General features: G+C 36.6%; 1 protein-coding gene across 1 annotated transcript in view; it reads right to left on the reverse strand.

Moving 5' to 3' along the window:
* Positions 1-6,498, reverse strand: part of stk31 (serine/threonine kinase 31) — a 62,216-nt gene that overhangs the window by 39,653 nt on the left and 16,065 nt on the right. The gene's annotated exons all lie outside the window — the stretch shown is intronic.

A 6,498-nucleotide genomic window follows, 5' to 3' on the forward strand; every position in this document is an offset into this window, starting at 1 on the left:
AACTGATTTGAATAATAGAAATGTAATGTTCTATATGAATGCCAGGTAAAAGAGAGGGTTTTTTAGTCTAGACTTAAACTGACAGAGTGTGTCTGCTTCCCGGACAATGTTAGGAAGACTGTTCCAAAGTTTAGGTGCTAAATAGAAGGATCTACCGCCAGCAGTCGATTTTGATATTCTAGGTATTATCAACTGGCCAGAATTTTGAGATCGCAGTATACGTGAAGGACTATAATGTGTTCAGAGCTCGCTCAAGTTCCGGGGAGCTAAACCATTTAGTGCTTAGTAAGTAGTCAGCAAAATTGTTAATTTATACGATGTTTAATAGGGAGCCAATGCAGTGTTGACAGAACGGGGCTAATATGGTCATACTTCCTGGTTCTAGTAAGAACTCTAGTTGCTGCATTTTGGACCAACTGGACTTTGTTTATTATAACGACGAAGACTTGACAGAGCAGCCATCAATTGTTAGACAGTATTCTGGGTTAATACATGCAGAGGTTTTTATAGTTGAAGTTATGGTTAGTGGTGAGGTGGTGCAATTGAAAGCTCTGCCCTAACTTCCAGTCTGAGACTGCCAGCTTGTAGTCTCAGCCTCAGACACCAAGCCCATGGAGCCCACCAAGCTGCGGTAGAGTCCAGACCTTCTGCTTTCAGTGGGTGCCGCAATATCAGAAGGTTGCTTTCTTCTAAGCCTAGCAAGGCTGCATATCTCGGCTGCCACGTCATCAAGTGCCGCGAAAGGCCGCCACAATTTATGGACCCTTAGAAGGCAGCCTTCCTTTTGCGTCCTTTATTCAGCTCATTTTGAAGGATGCATCAAGTGTATCCTTCACGTCCTTCAATCACCCACTATCCTTTGCACACATTCCAATCCAGTTCATTATGAAATGTAAGACAAGGCTTATACATGTTCTATTTTGTTTTGCTGTAAATTAATCACTTAAAGGTGAACTACCTTAACCGAACAGCTTCGGAGTCATTGGAATAGTTATATGACTTTTTTCGGGTTGAACGTTGGTCGTCTCGCACCCCCCAAGCGCCTGTGAGCCGAAAAACTTTGCAATTTTGGGCCGGCGGCTCAGCATCAGGAAGTATCGCGTGATATCAGGTCTCGCGATGTAACGAATTGCTTTACGGTGTTACAATAGGGGAGCGCGGGGCACAACCTAACGCGGGGCTAGTTGTAACACGCTTGTTTTAAATACTTCCGCACATGCTTGGATGACGAAACTTTGTGTATTTACTAGTTGCCATATCAACACTATATAGAAAAAAAAAATCCGCCAAAATTATTCTTTTTTTTGGAAGATATCCATAGACATTTATTAAACCATAGCAAACGTAAATTTCTTACTTAAGTTAATTTTTCATCTCTATTTTTTGTGTTTATTTAAAATAAGACAAATCTGATATTATTTTAATCTCCAAGATGTTATTTAACAGTTGATATAGTTCTTTAATGCTTCGCTAACTAGCAGAAGACTCTAGCAGGGTTTAAATCCCAGATGTGCAGGCGAGGGCATGTTGTAACACTGCGTTACAATGTGCCCCTATTAGAAATATGCTATTATATTCTATACTTTTATTAATTTTATTGGGAAAACGTGAGGAAAAGGTGAATAAAGACTGACAGTCAATGTTCAGAAATGACTAATTATTTATTTGTTTTGAACTATGTTGTATAGCTGTGTTTTCATGTGTTCGTAGTCAAAACTAAAAAATGTGTTTATATTTAATTATTAAAAATTGCCATTATTTTGTATATATTTTTTATTAGATCAGATAACATTTTAAGCTGTCATATGTTATGTTACAATGTGCCCCACACATGTTACATTGTACCCCACCAATGGGGCATGTTGTCACATTTCACTTCCATTCTTTCGGGGTATATCAAGAAAAAAGTATATACTGTATTAATAAAACAAAACCACATAATTGTACTAGACATGTGGGAAATTAATGTGGGAAAAAATAAATACTCTGAACCATAAGTAGATTTACACAAACTGAGAAAGTCAAAAAGCGTTAGGTTGTGCCCCGCTCTCCCCTATATTCCGTTCCTGAAATATTTGGTTCCAATGGGTGGAGCGACCATGAATATTTACGAGACCATAGCGTGGGCGGGGCGACCAATACAAGCAAGTGGAACAGAAATTATTAGCGTGAGCGCCTCAGATCGCGTTTTGTCCTAAACTACTCCTAACTGTTCGTTTCTCACGAATGACTGAGATTAAGCTTTTTAAATGTCTATTATTGCATGTTTAAATAAATATTTACAAATATATTCTTGTGTTTTGATTCTGTCTCCCAAAGTTGTCTGTAGGCTATTATTGACATAGCTTTTATATTATAGGATGATAGCTCAAGACAACATAGGCTACTTGGAGTTGCATGGTGTTGTAAGCTTTGAATGTTGCTTTACACTCAACTGAAAATCTTTTTGATACACAACTGTCAAAGGTTATCATCAGAGCCGCCTTAACCTAATGTTAGGCCCCGGGGCTGAGAGGTTTTGTAGGCCCCCCATCCCCTCAATTTAAAGAGTCTCATTTAAAAAAAGTGTAATAGCCTATAATCTACATCACAAAATGCATTAGTTTCTTTTGAGACCTACAACAGTGATTTTTTAAAATATTGTTTTTCATTTTAATATTGTTATTAACATATCACTGAGCACATAAACACAAGACACTTTATTTAACAACCACACACAGCAACTAAATTTCAACTTTATGCAAATGAGAAGCGATTTTCGCGAGCGACGACCAAGAGGAAAGAAGCCTTTCAGTGGAGCTCAGCTCCCGTCACCGTCTCGAGTGAAATTGCATGTGAATCGGCAAGACAGAAGAGTTCAAGGGCGATTTCACTGTTTTATATGATTTGACTGTAACTAACCACAAACATGGATATAATAAAATGATGCATGGAAAAGAAACTGTCGACAGTCTCAGTGAGTTTAAATTCATACATTTATAGTTCGAGTGTTGTAGTTTTATGATGCAAGTTTAGCACTGCTGCAGTCAGGGGCGTAGCAACCTTTATAAAAGTGGGGGGGACAAAAGCTGTATGGTGATGATACCCCCTATGTTGGGTTGACGGACCTTCTAGGGGGGTTCGGGGGCATGCTCCCCCGGAAGATTTTTTTTTTGCATTTTAAGGTTAAATGCATCAATCTCCTGCACTTTGAGAGCTCAAAATTAAGAGCTTTAACCGGATTCAACCCATGAACTATGCACATTGAACAAAGAAAAAGCATTGACTTGTACCTAAAGAGGGCTCAAACATCTTTTTAGTTATGATAGCCTATAGACTATCAGTCTACATTACATTATCACTGGTGTTTTAGAATGCCAAACAGTTATTAGGAATAATTATACAAATCATTATTATATTATTATATGACGTAAAATCATAGCCTATAAATGTCTATACTTTATAAATGAAAATGAATATTTCAAAAGTATATTTTATATTACACTATTGTATAGGGAAATTACAATACTTTTGTCCTAATTTCTTCACTTGCAAGAAATAAACCCTTGAGTGGTTTTTAACGCCAGATCACCAGCTGATCGGTGAGCAAAGTGCGCACTTTTCTTTATATCACGCAGCACAAACAGACTGGCTAATTAGTTAAAGTCTTGTTCTGTTTTAGAAAGGAACAAACAACAAAGCCATATCACGGTTTCAATTTTAGTTTGTTGGCAAAATATAACGCTAGAGACCTTTATGTTAGGCTATAAATTTGACATCTCATATGTGTTGGGAAAATGGAGAAGAGCGAGTTCGGCAAAAGGCGGATTCGAACTCGGGTCGAACGCGTCAAAAGCTGCTTTCAAGCACCTCACGATCATTGTCATCATCAGACAGCCAAAAAACTGATCATGATGCTTTTTTTGTGTGCAAATAAATTATTGTTAACATAATGTGTTTGTGTGTTTGTAAAAAGAATGTAATCGTCCTCTGCTTTTTTTCTGGGGTGCATTTTACTCCAGACGGCCTAACAGCAAAGGGACTAAACGAACGAAAATTCGCAAGAGCAACAAGAGATTTGAAGCTCATGCAGACACACCCAAGAGATGATTCGCGCTGTGATTGGCTGAATGTTAGTTCACTCAAGTCTAAGTAACAAATCAGAGAACACGGGCGGAAATATTGACGCTGGGTCAAAATAAATGCGGGGGACAGAATCCCGTGTTTCTAAAAGTGCGGGGGACGTGTCCCCCCCGTCCCCCCCGGTTGCTACGCCCCTGAGTTGTATAATATCACTTGTGGTGGTGTTTTGTATAGATGTGGCCAGACGAGCAGTCTCGCCTCATTCGCGCCGCGGGACCTCTTGACGCGCGTAAACGCGTCTTTACAACACTGAAATCACTCGCGCCAGACGCTCTATTCGCGTTTGGTGTGAACGCACCTTAACAATAACATTAGAGCGACAGCACTACCAACACCCACAAGCGACTAGCGACATACAGCGACAAAATCTGACAAGTTAAAACAATAGGCTATGACCTTTTCAGCTCATCATGAACCTGAACATGGGAGGCCCCTGAACTTGGGAGGCCCCTGGGCTTCAGCCCAGGTAAGCCCGTGCATTAAGGCGGCCTTGGTTATCATAAATATTAAGCTTCAGTTGCTTTAACAGTGGTTTTCTCTAGCAATGCTTTAGAACGTTGGTCAAAGTAAGTGATAATTATTTCAATTGTATTGATGTATACATAGCAAGGTCCAACTAAAGTATTGTTATACTCAATTTGTAGTTTTGAATGTACCATTCCAAAGGTAAGTGCACTTAATTGTAATAAAACAGAGACAAAACTCTAGCAAATTGATTCATTTAATTTAGTTTTTTATTTGGCACTGCCAAATTTAAAAATGTCTTTCATTGATATCATGCATGGGGAGTACAAAATTAAGGGTGTTTGCATCTAGGGCAAATAAAAACCTCACTGTATAGCCTAATATATATATGACCTCATCTAAAAGTAGTATGTTTTGATCATGAAGAGACAGAGAAATCACTAAATGTTACTCAACTCACCTCTCATTGTGAAGTTCTGTGCTCTTCTAAGAAGGACATATTTTTCATTTTTTTAGAAACAAGCCTTTCCAGATTGTTTCAATTCATACAAGGTTTTAAACATTTCCTTATCTAGGCCTATATTGACAGCCAAAATGACAGATTCAACAAAGATGGGTAGGTTTATTTATATGATTTGTGGTTGAGATTCGTTATTCTTTTAAAACATCACCATAGCTAATTGGATGTTAAATGCTTCACAAACTATATGTACTGAACCAATTATTGATTGGCCAAAGCTGTGTACAATAGTAAATTGCACAGAAATAGTGGTCAGAAAATACGTTTCTCAGGTGTGGTGGGATATGGACATATAATTAAAAAGTATTCTCATTTAAAGAATATAATATATATCATTTTTATAATATAAAACAATATGCATAAAAGTTAACTACCTGTCCTAAATACAATCTAGACTGTTTAAAATTGATAAACAAAAACATCTGCCTCAACATATTTCTGTGTAAAAATTATTGAGTTTTTTTAAAGCATTCATTCAACGAAATTACTTTTATAGTAAGATACAGTGTCTTAAAATTACATATTTTATTCATATTCATCTGTAAAAACAAGAATGTTAGACAAGAGAAAAACATCAAGGACAAAATTAATACAGCAGGACTAATAAAATATTTACTATATTATTCAAATATTATAAATATACCTTTCCTTAATTGTTTGGTATACCCATGCCTTATACACCAGTGTGTTTTTGTGTTCACTTGTTTACAAAAAGATTACATAAGAATGATAACATTACTAAACTGATAAGATGCAGGCCTAATTTTTATGATTAATGGTTAGTCATTATTATCAATTAATTTGACCAATGTTCTAAAGCATTGCTAGAGAAAACAACTGTTAATGCATCTGAAGCTTAACATTTATGATAACCTTTGATAAAGTAAAGGTTGTGTATCAAAAAGATTTTCATTTGAGTCAGTATAAAGCAACATCCAAAGCATGCAACATGCAACTCCAAGATCTTATGTTGTCTTGAGCTATCAGCCTATAATTTAAAGGCTATTTTAATAATATGCAGACAACTTTGGGAATAAAGACAAGAATATATTTGTAAATATTTATTTAAACAGCAATCACACACCTTTAAAGATCCTAATCTCAGTCATTCATGAGAAACGAACAGTTCTAAATCATAGAATGTCACAACAACTAATCTGGGAAAATTTGGAGATATATGCCTTTATTGTAGGTCTTGCAACGCTTCCTACAGGATCAGGTCTGTAATAGTTCAGGTAAACTCATACTGAAACACATGCTACAAAACGATTCATTATTTATAAAATATATACGACTAGTTTAAGCTTAACTTCGTTCAACTTTATTACCTGTTTGAAATAAATAATCCATAAAACAAAACGAGGCGCTCGCGCTAATAATTTCTGTTCCAC

The sequence above is a fragment of the Leuciscus leuciscus genome (genome assembly GCF_965113295.1).
Source record: "Leuciscus leuciscus genome assembly, chromosome: 20".
Lineage (NCBI taxonomy): Eukaryota > Metazoa > Chordata > Actinopteri > Cypriniformes > Leuciscidae > Leuciscus > Leuciscus leuciscus.